Source organism: Ornithorhynchus anatinus, chromosome 3 (assembly GCF_004115215.2).
Source record: "Ornithorhynchus anatinus isolate Pmale09 chromosome 3, mOrnAna1.pri.v4, whole genome shotgun sequence".
NCBI classification, from domain to species: domain Eukaryota; kingdom Metazoa; phylum Chordata; class Mammalia; order Monotremata; family Ornithorhynchidae; genus Ornithorhynchus; species Ornithorhynchus anatinus.
In genome coordinates this window covers 107871071-107887095 of record NC_041730.1, presented here as the reverse complement: position 1 = coordinate 107887095, position 16025 = coordinate 107871071, and the positions used below count along the sequence as shown (strand labels likewise).

Here is a 16025-nt window from a genome sequence, read left to right as displayed (position 1 = left end):
ATCTGGGAAATGAACGTTCTCTGATGGCATTTTGAAAACTAAAATCTGAAGCTATAAAAACACTTGTTTAAAGAGAAATAAGATGAATGGGAAAATAAATAAGATCCTTGTGAGGAAGTATCCTATTTTCTGCAGTATCTACTGCATTGTACTTTCCCAAGTGCTTAGTACTGTGCTTTGCACACAGTAAGCACTCAAAAATACTATTGATCGATTTATTTATTAGGACAGGGTTTAACATTTCTACTGGAGGCCTAATTTAAAACTATAGGTTTATTGAATGAGAACCTAATCCAGGTAAATTGACTTCATTATTTCTAATCCACCCATGATATTTTTAGTTGAGATATTCTTATGATGCATTATACTATCTAGGAAGTACTCAATAAACCCCAAAGAAGCAAGAATGGATTCACTTTCATTGATTGTGGTTTATCACCATAATATTGGCATCATTCTTTTCAAATCAACTGAGAGTAAATCTCCACCTTCTTCTCTTATGGCTTGTTTACTGATTATTAAATTTCATTTAATTTTGATATTCATCCCCAAGTTGCACTTTAGATAATTTGGTAGACACACATAAAATTATCATTCTAAATCTTTTAAAAATGCCTCCTGATTTTACAATATATGCTGAATTTGTCTTTAGGTTTTGTTGAGGGCTTGCTCAGAAAATAATTAGTTTCAACTTGATTTTTGAGATGAAGATACCAAGACCAAAGGAGTTCAGATTTCTTTCTTCTTTGATAATCATCCCACCCCTTCTCCAACAGCATTTTACATTAGTGCCAACTCAGCTATATTGTACTATAGATTTTTATCTTCTTATGGGCAGGGAACAAGTTCCAATTGCTTAGAACAGTGCTCTGCACATAGTAAGTGCTAAATAAATACCACTAATGGATTGATTGTATTTCCCAAGTCCTTAATACAGTGCTCTGTGCATAGTAAGTGCTAAATAAATATGATTGATTGATTACATTTGATATCCATGTGGAATTTATTTTAATATCTGTCCTCTCATCTGTAAACGCCTTGTGGGAAGGAATCAGGTCTACCAACTTTGTTGTATTGTACTCTCCCAAGAAGTTGTAGTGTTTGACACAAAATAAGTGCTTAGTAAATAGTCTTGATTGTTGATTAAAATCTTCGATTTATTGACTCCCTAAAAAATTGCCAAGTGCTCAAACATGTTGTTCAAGAACATCAGCAATATTAATGCTTTAAGTAGTATTTTTTAAAAATTTTAAAGGGTTTCAACCAGAAATGGATGGAGTCAACAGTTCAGTGGAGAAATAAAGTTTAAAACACCAAGGCTAAATGAGAGGGACTAATCATGTCTGCTGAACTGAAAGTAGACAGAGGTACTTTTATTCAGTATATTTTGGAATGATGGACAACAATTCCTGTTTATTCACCTTTTACACTAGATGTTGGAGCAGAATTTTGTTGTGGTTTAAAACATTTGAATTACAGGCATTGTGCAGAACTGGAATACAGAAACATTAGTGATAAAAAGAATTGGAAGTGGTGGGAATACTATTGGTCCTTAGGGGATGAGAAAGTAAACGGAGTTAGATATTCATTTTAATAAAGAAGGAAAAGAATCATTTACTAAGCATGCAGTACACAGACAATGGAATTTATCCCAAAATGATACCCACTGGAAAAGAAACACTACAAATTAAAAAGAAACTTTTTGTGTTGTTGATGATGATTTTCCTTGACCTGATAAACATGGGAATAGAGCAATGAAAGCCCACTGTATTTATGAGCCAAATTGTACTAATTCAGAATACTGAATGACTGCACATTTTGAATGGGATTTGGCATTTTTTACCAGTGCAGTGAAGGCATAATTTACATTTATTGCCAAATAGATGATTTGGGCATTGTAAAAATCCCATGAAAATGAAAAGCTTGAGAAGGAAGTAGCATGGAATATGCTAATACTTTTTCACAGTTGGATAGCTAGTCACAGAGTGCTTTTTTGTCATAACTGCTACTTTACTAACTTGTGTATTCGTCCTACTTTCCAAGCCTTCATTTATAATGCTTATCCAGCAAGAAGCGGAATCTGAATAAGCATATTTGTTATGCTTTAACAATCATAGTTTATTTCCTTTTAATTCAATTTCATACTGTGTTTTGAAGAGGGGCATCAATGGTCCTCAATCCATCAATTAATCAATAGTTTTTATTGATTACTTATACGGTGCTGAGCACTGTACTAAGCAGTTGGGAGAGTGCAAAAGAACAGAGTTGGTAGACACATTTCCTGCTCACAACAAGTTTACAATCTAGAGGATGAGAGCTGTAGTCTATTTAAGTTCCCTCAATTAAATTAAATAGAGTGGAGAAAAAGAAAAGGATGAAAGAGTTAATTACATTGTATCAATCAAAGATGAATCAGAATTAAAAAGAAAGATATAGAAAACTATAGTCAACATAATTATAAATTAATAAAATTAGTTAAGGGTGAGGTTTTCAATAGGGAGAGAGCAGGTGAAAGGATAAATGACAAATAGTTTACCACCTTGAAAAGCAGTTGTCTGAAACAAAGAAAATCATAATAACAATTTCGGTATTTGCTAAGCACTTGCCATGTACCCAACACTGTACTAACAAGTGACTAGGGTAGAAATACAAGATCATCAGGTCAGAAACAGCCCCTGTCCCCCAGTTCACAGTCTAAGTGAATCCTCATTTTAGAGATGAGGAAACTGAGATTTAGAAAAGTTGTGACCAAGGTCATACAGCAGGGAGAGGCAGAGTCAAAATTAGAACCCTGGTCTTCTGAATGCCAGACCCATACTCTTTCCACTAGGCCATGCTGCTTTTGTCACCTATTCAAATAATTGATTTTAGTGGCATAAAAAAGTATAAATATATAACACACATTTAAAGTGTGGATAATTTTAAAATTAATAAATCAATTTTTATTTTTATTGAGCACTTACAGGGTGCCAAGCACTATATTAGGGACCTGGGAGAGTACAATACAGTACGGTTGGTAGATACATTCTCTGCCCACAAGTAGCTCAAAGTCCAGAGGGGAAGAAAGGCATTAACTTGTAATGGAAATGATGGAAATGCTTATTGGAGAGAGTGGATTCCATCAAGCAATCAGTTAATCAATCAATGGTTTTTATTGTACTTATTCTATGCAGAGCACTGAACTAGAATGATTATCAGCAAAAAATTGACTAAACAAAAGATCAGATTAACCAGTTAATCAATCAGTGGTATTTACTGGGCATTTACTGTGTGCAGAGCACTATCCTCAGGATTTTGGGAAAGTACAATATGAATTGGGAAATAGAGATTCATCTTTCTAACCTTGCCTCTAATTCTAACCTCTTTCTTTTCACTTTATCAGCCATCACCCCAGCTGATGTATATTTTAAACATTTAAAAAACGTGGCCAGAGGCTTGTTATGTTCCAGAATAGTCAGGAATTTTCCCAATTCATGCAATGCATTACATCTGGTAAATTGCATAATTCAGAAAAACCCAGATGAAATTCATAACCAGTTGCATATTCAATGCCCTAGGTGGCTTTTCCTAAATTCTTAATGGGTATGACAGAGGCAGACAACAAGATGAGCATAAAGTAACACCTCCTTAAATCTGCATTCTACCTACAATTTGTTTGGGGCTGTATGAGTCAACCTTGTTGTGGCTTGTTTACTCCATGTGAAACAGGGTGCAAATAAAGAATAATAAATTCCACACAACCTGAAATCAATGTTTTGAAACTAAATCCAGTTAATCTAGTATGGCAGTGGTTCTCTTAAAAAGAAGCCTCACAGTGTATGTTACTGAGACTATAGTTTTGACCCATCTTTGATCAAGAGATGTGCTGGCTCCACTTACTCTACTTTCTTGGGGACTTGGTTAATTTATTTCTTACTACAGCTAGAACTGATGCTACAAAGCATGGCTGATCATGTCTTTCTGATTCAGAGAATATTAGGAAGGAGTTGGTAATACAGTGCTTTGCACTTGGTTAGCACTTAATAATGTGATTGAATGAATGAATAATATAAGAAACCAGGGGAACCTGAAAGTCAGTATGAGCTGATCTAGGAAAGAAATACTTAAACTCCATTCTGTTGCACTGGAAATTTCCTGGGATATCTGGGACTGAGATCTGTGACTTAAATCCACAAATTCTACTCCCTAAAAATGAATCCATAAATATGTGTTTGCAATTTGCACAGATGCTCAGAGATGTGTACACATTAAACACTAAGATCCTACCTGGAGTAATCCTTTAATAATTCCTAACACCTGTCAAAACATGTTTAACCCACCTGTGTAGATATAACAAAAGGCTTTAGATTTCCCACCTCTTATCTCAGCATCCTTAATCTTTCCACAGAAATTTTCTGTTTTCCCCATATTGCAGAGACACAAAAAGAATGTCACTTCTTTGCCACTAAACTTACCATCTTTTCTCTTCTTTGTTGAATTCTCTTTTGTCAAGATTAAATGCAGTAACCCCAGACTTGCCCAGCATCCAGTGATGGTGGTGATAATGAAGTGACTTGCCCAAGGTCACAGTTGACACATGGCAGGGTTGGTACTAGAACCTATGACCTTCCGACTCCCAGGCCCATGCTCTATCCACTACAGAAATTATAAACATTAATACATGATAATGATGAAAATAGTATTCTATTTCCATCAACAGTGTGCTTCAGAGAAAACAATTAAAGCAGCATCATCAATTTAAAATGATAGAATGGAAAAGTCTTATAATAAAATATTGTCTTAGGATCAATTTTTGTTGCTTTGAAAATAAACATGTCTGTTTCAACTCAACATTTATTTTCTATAAAAGCCTTGGCATTGCTCCAGTAGTTGTTTATCAGCAGGAGGCTGTTATCTTGTGACTATACTCTCTTCCATGGATTAGCAAACTATAAATCAATTAAGTAATTCAGATGATAATAGCCTTGGGGGCCAATGGAATTACTGAATATGGATGGAAGTATGAATTTCATTTACTGAGGAGTATTTATGTTTTGCACCAGTGGCATCAGTGAATTATTAAAGAAGTCCCTTATCATTTTCATATATTAATGTTTATACTTTCTAACATTTCTGGTTCTCTGGTTTCATTTAGAGATTTAAAAAACCCCAGCAAACTTCTAAATGGTAGGATTCAGTAAATGACCCATGTTCTAGGAGAGTTTGTGCTAATAATAATAATAACGTTGGTATTTGTTAAGCGCTCACTATGTGCAGAGCACTGTTCTAAGCGCTGGGGTAGATACAGGGTAATCAGGTTGTCCCACGTGAGGTTCACAGTCTTCATCCCCATTTTACAGATGAGGTAACTGAGGCCCAGAGAAGTTAAGAGACTGCTACTGTAATTATCAATGGCGTTCTACTGCCACTTGAATTTATATTAATAGTTTATATTCAGAGTGGCCAGAAAATTACTTCAATCAATCAGTCAATTACTAGAATTGCAATATGAGAACCAGTATATTCATTCACAGCTTGGCATTCATTTACCTTATTGGTTAAGCTCCTAACATGTGCCAAGCACTATACTAAGCACTGGAATAGATACAGTACAATCAAATCAGATACAGACCCTGTCCTAAGCAGGGTTGCAGGCAAAGTGGGAGGGAGAGGAGGCATTTAATCCCCATTTTACAGAAGAGGAAATTGAGGCATAGAAATTAAGTGACTTGTCCAAGGTCACACAGGAGGCGAGTGGCAATTATCTATCAATCAGTCATATTTATTGAGCACTCACTGTGTGCAGAACACTGTCCTAAAATGTAATCCCAGGTCCTCTGATTCCCAACCCCATGCTCTCTCCACTGGGCCATGCTGCTTCTGTTTGTGTGTCATTTTCAGATATATAGATATTGGTCTAAAGGAGAGCTTGATTAACTAAATTCGTTAATTAGATAACCCAGTATTCTCCATGTCACAGCATTGATATCACTAAATATACACTTGCGTATTTAACCTTGAAATGATAAGAGCTATTATAACTATAGCTATAAAATTATTTACAGGCTTCTCCCATGAAAGATTTGACATATCTCTACTATAATGAGTTCATCTATATCTATTTAGAGTATGCGTTTCCCCTGGTAGGGAGCAGGTATTATCAGTTCTATTTTACACACTGTGAAATGGGAACTCAGAGAAGCCAAATACCTTGCTCAAATTCACACAGCTAGAAAATGGCCAAGCCTTGCCTAGACCTCCCAAAGCCTCATAACTTCCAAATCATTTCTCTTGGGAAAGAACAAGTAGAAGAGGAAAACATGAATTAGTCCAAGTCTGAAATATCTATTTGGGTGCATATGCAGATGTATTTGAATGGCATCAAACACGCACTGAAAATAAAAATACAAGATTTTTGGATTTGTTCCAAAGAAACACATGGTCTGATAGAAGCCAGATGTGCAAGATTCTGAATATGTTTTTATGTCCAAATTTTTTGCTTCTGTCCCATTTAAGGACAAGGGTAAATGTACCATCTGCTTCTTCCTTTTACTTACTCTTTATCTTGCCAGTTATAAAATGTCTTATCAGAAATAATTTTGGTATTTGAACTTTCTTTTATTTGATATTATCTGACATAATGCTCTGAAATATAACCACAAGTTATCCAATAAAATACATTCTGGAACACAATAAACATGTGGAACCTAAAATCTCGATCTGTAATCACCAACACGGAGCCAAAATTTTCATTATTGAAGTCTGAATTGGATTATTTCATTTGCTCTAAATCAGTCTCCTTGAAATGTTCAGAGAAACACTCACTTGGTAATTCAGATGCATATTCACAGTCTGTTTATCTCCAAACAGCAACAGAAATTACTTAAATAAACTGCTTACACATATTTGTGTCCAGGCTAAAATAGCATTGGTAGATTCTTGCCTGAGAGATTCAGTCATTTAATACTCTTGAGAGTTCAGGCTTTTGTAAATCCTTCTTGCTTCCATTTTAAGGGACATATAAGGAAAAAAAAAAACGCGGAGTGAACCAGACCTCTAAAAAGAACATTCCATATGAAAAAAATCAAATGTAAATATTCACTGCTACTTACAGATTTCAGGTCTATTAACAGAGAAGTGCACTGAAATCAATCAGTCAATCAGTTACATTTATTGAGTGCTTATTGAGTGCAAAATACTGTACTAAGTGTTTGGAAGAGTACAATACAACACAATTGGTAGTCAAATTTCCTGCCCACCAGGTGAGTAAAAATTGCACCTTGCTTAATAGTCTCTATTGACCAATTATTTTGAAGTTCAGAATAGATATACATTTAATAGAAATCAATAAAATTAATAAAGTCACCTGTTGATGTTTATGATGCTTTTGTAGACCAAAAATTAGTGATGATATTGAAAATAATGATGGTTATAATTATCAAGCACTCACTATAATAATAATAATATTTATTAAGTGCTTACTATGTGCTGGACTCTATACCAAGCTTTAGAGTGAATACAAGCAAACTGGGTTAGACACAGTCTCTGTCCCACATGGGGCTCACAATCTTAATCCCTATTTAATAGATGAGGGAAGTGAGGCACAGAAAGTAAAGTGACTTGCCCAAGGTCACACAGCAGATAAGTGGTGGAGCTGGTTTTAGAGCCCATGACCTTCTGTCTCCTAGGCCTGTGCTCTATCCGTTAGGCCATGCTGATCCTGTGTGCCAAGATCTCTTTTAAGAGCTGAAGCAGATGTGAGATATTCAGATAAGGAGTCATAAGACAGTACTGAGGCACATATAGGTGAAGTGAATTGTCCAAGGCCACACACTGCTAGGAAGTGGGAAGACCAGTCTTGTGCTCTTTCCACTAGGCCAATTTGCCTTCCCAGCAAGAGCCACTGATGAGTTGATTCCCTAGAACCAGCTGCTTAAAATGAACAGTGACCAGTTTTCTGATTTCTCTTTCTAGAATCCTAGTTTAGGCATTCACCTGAAGATGTGCCGTCTTGCCTTCATTAGGACAGTTTTCGGGAAATCTAGGTGTGTATGTCTTTGAGATTCAGCCACTTTTCAGCGTCGACTTTCCTTCCTCCACAGTTCCTGCTGCTGAGTCCTGTGGCTTGGATATTGCACCGAAGTGCATACAGACCTGTATGAGAACCCAAAGGTCCTGGACTAGATGTAGAGTTTTTGAGGGTACTTCCAAAGAAATGTCCTAGATTAGTATAAAATCAGCATACTTGCCACAAAAAGGTGCACTGTGATGCCCTCGTGTTTTCCTGCAGGCTAAGGATAACATGCAGGATGTCATGTGTGCCTTGTCTGACAATTACTAGAACCGTCACTGGCTACCTACTCAATCAATGAGTCGATGGTATTGATTGAGCACTTGCGGTGTGCAGGGCACTGTATTAAGGGAGTGGTTAGGAGAGTAATAATTATTATTATGGTGCTTAACAAGTACTATGTGCCAAGCACTGTTCCAAGCGCTGGGGAAGATACAAGTTAATTAGGTTGGACACAGTCCCTATCCTATATTGGGTTCACACTCTTAATCCCCATTTTTATACAAATGAGGTAATGGAGGCATAGAGAATTTAACTGACTTTGCCCAAGGACAGCAGACAAATGGTAAAGAAAGGAATAGAATCCATGACCTTCTGACTCCCAGGACCATGTTTATCCATTATACCATGCTGCAGAGTTAGTGGACACAGTCCCGTACCACAAGGAACTTACAGTCTAGCATACGTGTGCACATACACACACACACACACACCAATTCCTGTATGCAATGCTTACCAACACCATTCGCAACACACAAAATCTTTTGCAATAACAGACACTGACAAGAGTTCAGTATTTATTGAGCTACTGGTTTTGGAAGCCTGGCCAGAATGCCCCCAGATGAAAATTTCCTCTTCCTTTTCTATAATCAAATAAGAACAAGAAAAACATATTGGGGTGAAAGAACCTTGTACATGGGATGCATTTGTTTCCTAATTTTAACTATGCTTAAGGCATTTTCTTCTGCTTTCTTTTCTAATGAATAATTTTATTCTTCTATTTGTGTCTTTGAGCGATGTTCAAATGTTATCAAATAAAACACTCAGGGTATAAGAACAATTTCATTTGTCCTGAGATTTGACAAAAACACTTCATTAATATGCACCAGTAATTGAAATGCAGTCCTCATTATGAGCCATGTTTTCAGACCTGGCTATCTGCCCAGTCATGACTCTTGAATGGCTGTTATGCTATCAAAACTGAGCTTCCAAGTAGCTGAGTTTCAGTAGCTCAAATGTCAATATTTAGTCCCCTGTGTCTGATTGTAAATACTCAATTCCCATCTTATGGATAGCATTTGTCATCATACACTTGCCCCTTTCTTTAGAACTGAGTTCATAAGAAGTGTTCTATGATCAAGGTTATGGATCTTGCTTTCAAGAAGCAGTATGGCCTAGTGGATAGAGCACGTGACTGAGAGCCCGAAAGGACCAAGGTTCTAATCCTGGCTCTGCCATTTCCCAGCTGTGTGACCTTGGGCAAGTCACTTCATTTCTCTGTGCTTCAGTTACCTCATCTGTAAACTGGGAATATAGGCTGTGAGCCCCATTTGGGACTGGAACTGCATCCGACCTGATTACCCTAGCACTTGGAACAGTTTTGGGCACATGGTAAGCACTTCACAAATAATAATGATGATATTTGTTAAGTGCTTTCTATGTCCCAGGCACTCTACTAAGCACTAGATACTATAATTATTATTATAATAATCCATTTAAAAAAAAAATTAAAGCATTTACAGTCCTAGAGGAAATGGGACATGAGTCTGGTTCCCTAATATTCAACCTGGGTGTCTTTTCCTCTCTTTCAAATCACTAAGGGTGGAGATTCTATCTGCTGTTTCCCCTGCTTCAAATTTAGCTCAGTTCTTCCAATTTGGTCCTCTGTGCCCACGGAGAGCAAATAAACATCCCTTCAATAAGCTCCACAAACACATATTTTGTAAGTTTTCATCATACTTCAAATTTTTCACACCTTTAAATTATTTCTGTTGCTCTCTGTGGACTCTCTTGAGTTTCTCTCTCTTCTTTTTGAAGTGTGGTAACCTGTTCTGGATACTAATCTATGAAGGGTCTGGGAAAGGTCAGGGGATTGTTTCCTAATTTTTTTATGGTATTTGTTAAGTGCTTACTATTTATCAAGCACTGTTCTAAGCACTGTGTAGATGTAAGATAATCAGGCCAGATTCAGTTCTTGATACACATGGGACTCAGAGTCTAAGGAGGGAGTACAAATACTGAATCCCATTTTGAAGTTGAGGAAACTGACGTTGCACAAAAGTTAAGTAATTTGCCCAAGGTAATGCAGCGGGCAAGTGGAGGAGCCAGGATTAGAACACAGGTCCTCTGGTTCCCAGGTCCATGCTTTAGAGAAGCAGCATAATATAGTAGTTAGAGGATGGTCCTAGGAGTCAGAAGGTCATGGGTTCTAATCTCGTCCTCCACTTGCCTGCTGTGACCTTGGGTAATTCACTTCACTTCTTTGTGCCTCAGTTCACTCAGCTGTAAAATGGGGATTGAGACTGTGAGCCCCAGATGAGACAGGAACTGTGTCCAAACTGATTTGCTTATATCCACTCCAGTGACTGACAAATAGTAAGCACTTAACAAATACCACAATTATTATCATTGTTATTATCATTATTATTATTATTAGGTCATACTGCTTCCCAACATACATCTTTGTTGCCAACATGTGTTCCCTGCTTCCAAACATGCACCCTTGTTCAACATATATAGAATGATACATTCCAGGTCACTGAAGACATATTCAGCCTCTAATTACTATGATTCAAGACCATCTTCACTCTACTCAGTCTTTCTCCATCCTGAATTTGAGTAGGTTGTTTTTCATATTTAAGATCAGTTTATTGCATTGCTCCTATTGAATTTCATCTTGGTTTGGTAGGCCCATTTTCCCAGTTGGTCTTTAAAGGTTAGCAACCTCACACTATCATCTGCAAAAGCATTTAGTAAAATGACAACTATGAGAGAAATTGAAACTGAGGCTTTTTTAGAAGGCTATTATCATAAAGGGAACTCACAAGTTTGTCAGACTCAAAATAATCTTCTAGACCATAGTTCATTGTGAGCGGGGAATGTATCTACAAACTAGGTTACAGTATACTCTCTCATGTCCTCAGTAAAGTCCTCTGTACACAGTAAGTGCTCAGTAAGTATGATTAATTGATTAGGTAACTGAAGTTTGGACAATCAATTTAGATTGAATTAGTATTAGACGGGGTTTGCCTAATGGTGTTTGGTTACCTTATTATTCAGGTAATCAATCAATTCAATCAGTTCAATTCAATTCAATCAACTCAGATAATTTAGGTCAGATCATTTCAACTGTAATCATAGATATGTGGATTAAATCGGAGAGAGTAAAAACCAGTATCTAATATGATATGTGATCTCTGGCCCACAATTCTTTTCATCTTTTCTTAGAACTCAATCGGCTCTTTCCCTTCTACATATCCACTCCCTTCGCCAATACAACCTAGCTCACACTCATCATCCTTCTAAAGCTACCTTACTCACAGGACTATCGTCTTGTCTCTTTTGCTTCCTAAATCTGGCTCACATCATCGCTGCAGCCCATCTAGAATTATCTCTCCCTTCAAACTCCACAAACCACCCCACACCCCATCTACAAAGCTCTCCGGAAAGCACATCTCCACTAAGAGACCTTCCATGATTTGTTTCTGTAACCTTCTCCCTCTTCACCTGCCACTTCAGCACTTCAACACCACCTGAGATTTAAGAACCACCAAACTCCTACAGCACTAACATCTTACACACCTTATTGTTTAAGCACTAACACACATTCCTCTTTTTCTCTTTTCTTCAGTCTGTAGTATATTTAAATATTGGCTTCCATAAATTTAAAGATCCTTAATCATGTTGACTATTTGATTCTCCCAAGCTAATAGTTCAGTGCTCCCCACACAGTAAGTGCTAAATAAATGCTCTTTACTGATGAATGATTTATCGATGCGAAAACATTGTTTGTGTTTCCCTAAGATAACTGTCTTTGCACTTTGTTTACCAAATCCAGTTTATTTGGATTTCCTAAAGAAAAGATCATTTTTAGGGTATACTGGACCAAGTTTTACCCAGTCGACAATTGACACTTAGAGATTTGAATTTGCTCTTCCAGGCCACATTATTGCCACAGAACACTAAACAGTCACCAAGAACCCTGCAAGGTTTCATGTGATTTCCTATGTACCTATCAAGGAGAGATTAGGGTCCAGTTAAGAATAACATTAATTTATTCTCACTTAAAAATTTCTCTGTGAGGAGAAATTTCTGTGTATTGATGTTGGATATTCATGCTTACACTACTTAAGACACAAGTTCCTCACAGAGAAATTCTTGTCCCTAATTTCACGCTGGGCATCTCAGAGTGAAGAGTTAGCCCTCCAGACCAAAAGAACTCCTGTGCTGAGTTTCTAACATTATCATTCATAACCTTTTCTACTATTTTAAAGTTTAATGTTTCATTAGATAGCTCTAGGTCACAGTATTTAAAATCCAGTATGCACAACTGTAAGTAGAACTGTGAAAACACTCTCATTTTAAAAGTGAAACAGTGGATCAATCATTCCCAAATAACAGTAAAGCATAGCAAATTCAACATTGTATATAAATCTCAAAACACCATGGAACCGTTTTAATGCACTGTCATTGTCTTTGCCTATGAGTTGTGACAATTCATTATCTACAAATTCATTAACAAGATAACTTCAGTATGATAGCATGAATTCACATAAATCAGAATAATCTTGGCTTTAAAAAAGAGGATACTGGAACTTGAAAATCCTGCAAAAAATCAAGTGGCTTTTCCCTCTCCTTTAATCTTTGACCAACAACAAATAAAAGGTTTATTTAGAGCATATCTTACTTATACACTACGTAAAGTGGTACGAGGTTTAACTATCTCTTGGAGAAAAAAAAAGTTAAGATCGAGGCACATTAAAAACATGAATAATGCATTATAGCTTTGTGCACGTTTCCTCACTAGACACAAATTAAGTAGTTTTCTCCACAATGAGTTTTGTTATCAAGATATCGCTACTCCACACACCATCTTTATGTGGGCTATACAACTATTAAGTATGTTTGAAAAATAGGGAAACACAGATTTCCAAAGAAGATTTCCAGATATTGGTGGAGCTTATCAGTAGTTTAAAGGGGGAAATTAGAGTATGGGATGAAGGGAAGAGAGAAATATATATTGTTCCTGAATACTGTCTTCCCTGTGGCATTTTAGAGTGCATCTTATAGATTTTTTTTATTATGCAAAAGATGCCCTGCTGGAGCTGAATATCCACCCATAGTAAATTCTGAATCTCTTGATTCCCCAGCTATTGTTGCAACATTCACTTCCCCTTGGGTATCCACCCAGGTACTTCTTGCAGTTTTCATTTTATCAATTTAACCTTTTTTTCATTATGCTTTGATTTAGTGGGTTTGAGAAATGCCATTTTTTCCTAATCTTAAAATGAATCTGGTTAATTTTATCTTCCTCTGCTCTAGGATTCAGGCAGTAATGTTGTTTTTCATGATGGGCTTTGACTCATCTTGGCTATTAACACAACGGGAGGTTTTTCTATTGCTTTATCACAACAATAAACTATCCAGTAACTCAGGCTATAGCAAGTAGAAAAAGTTTCCAAAAGCATTGTGAACTTTTGGTTCCTAAATATTCTTTGGGTGTATTTGATGAATCTGCTGCTTTTGATGAAATTGATGAATTTGCTACTTAACAAGCAGCGTGGCTCAGTGGAACGAGGCTGGGCTTGGGAGTCAGAGGTCATGGGTTCGAATCCTGATCTCCCACTTGTCAGCTATGTGACTGTGAGAAAGTCACTTAACTTCTCTCTGCCTCAGTTACCACATCTGTAAAAATGGGGATAAACTGTGAGCCTCACATGGGACAACCTGATTACCTCGTATCTACCCCAGCATTTAGAACAGTGCTCTGCACATAGTAAGCGCTTAACAAATTTTGCAGGAAGCAGAGTGGCTCAGTGGAAAGAACCCAGGCTAGGGAGTACGAGATCGTGGGTTCAAATTCCGACTCCACCACTTAGCAACTGTGTGACTTTGGGCAAGTCACTTCACTTCTCTGAGCCTCAGTTCCCTCATCTGGAAAATGGGAATGAAGACTGTGAGCCCCACATGGGACAACCTGATCAACTTGTATCCTCCCCAGCGCTTAGAACAGTGCCTTGCACGTAGTAAGCACTTAAATGCCATCATTATTATGAGTCATTGTACAAATGTACAAGGGAGAAACAGGGAATCATAATCCTGGAAACATAAAACCTTACATTAATGCAATACAGCGGCACATGTTACCTTCTAAGGAGCCTATGAAATTGAATTATTCCATGTAATTGACAAGGTTCTTAGTGATTCCCAGGTATTTTTCACTCCTAAAACCTAAACTTCTTTCTTGAGGTTACAGGAGAAAGTTCTAATGTAGGAATGAGCCTACCAACTCTGTTATATTGTACTCTCCCAAGCGCTTAATAAGTTCTCTGCCCACATTAAGTACTCAATAAATATGATGGATTGATTACTGTACTCTTCTAAGCATCTAGTACCATACTTTGATTGATCAAGGAAACAAAAATCTGAATGATTTTTCTGAATGTTAAACATTAGGGGGAAAAACCATGACATGAAGACAATACATCAATCCTAAAAAGTTGAACAATAAAAACTAGGGATTGTCTAATAATGTAGTTGGTGATTGATCTACAAGAGATTTCCACCTTCCCCCTTTCTTCAAATGATTAAATTGAGTTCACTGTGCTCAACTAAGGAATCATAGGTAAATATCAGTTTGAGTATCTCTAAATAATTTTGACTTTTGCTACCTAAGGTAAAATACAATCTAATTAAGGGTAAACCTTTCTTTTCCTTTCCCCTGCCAACATATTGATATATTCACATTAGGCCACATGCCTTCACATCTTCTTGTTAATAGGTTTTATCTGACAGTCTTTTGTGACCCGCTCTTGACCCCACTTCCCCCTCCAGTTATCGTCCTATCTCCCTACTACCCTTCCTTTCCAAAATCCTAGAACGAGTCGTCTACAATCGATGCCTAGAATTCCTTAACTCCCATTCTCTCCTAGACCCCCTCCAATCTGGCTTCCGTCCCCTCCACTCTACCGAAACTGCTCTCTCTAAGGTCACCCATGACCTCCTTCTTGCCAAATCCAATGGCTCCTACTCCATTCTAATCCTCCTTGACCTCTCTGCTGCCTTTGACACTGTCGACCATCCCCTCCTCCTCCATACCTCATCTCACCTTGGCTTCACGAACTCTGTCCTCTCCTGGTTCTCCTCTTACCTCTCTGGCTGGTCATTCTCGGTCTCCTTCGCTGGAGCCTCCTCCCCCTCCCATCCTTTAACTGTTGGAGTTCCTCAAGGGTCAGTTCTTGGCCCTCTTCTGTTCTCCATTTACACTCACTCCCTCGGTGAACTCATTCGCTCTTACGGCTTTGACTACCATCTCTACGCAGATGACACGCAGATCTACATCTCCGCCCCTGTCCTCTCCCTCTCCCTTCAGGCCCGCATCTCCTCCTGCCTCCAGGACGTCTCCACCTGGATGTCGGCCCGCCACCTAAAACTCAACGTGAGCAAGACTGAGCTCCTCATCTTCCCTCCCAAACCCGGTCCTCTCCCAGACTTCTCTATCACCGTGGATGGCACGACCATCCTTCCCGTCTCTCAGGCCCGCAATCTCGGTGTCATCCTTGACTCGTCCCTCTCGTTCACCCCACACATCCTATCCGTTACCAAGACCTGCCGATTTCACCTCTACAATATCGCCAAGATCCGCCCTTTCCTCTCCACCCAAACGGCTACCTTACTATTACGGGCTCTCGTTATATCCCGGCTAGACTACTGTGTCAGCCTTCTCTCTGACCTCCCTTCCTCCTCTCTCACCTGC

The 16025-nt window shown here is 37.9% G+C and overlaps 1 protein-coding gene across 2 annotated transcripts in view; it reads left to right on the top strand.

The window, feature by feature from the left end:
• The window catches only part of PRKG1 (protein kinase cGMP-dependent 1), a 1170280-nt gene that overhangs the window by 771628 nt on the left and 382627 nt on the right, over positions 1–16025 (top strand). The window lies entirely within an intron of this gene.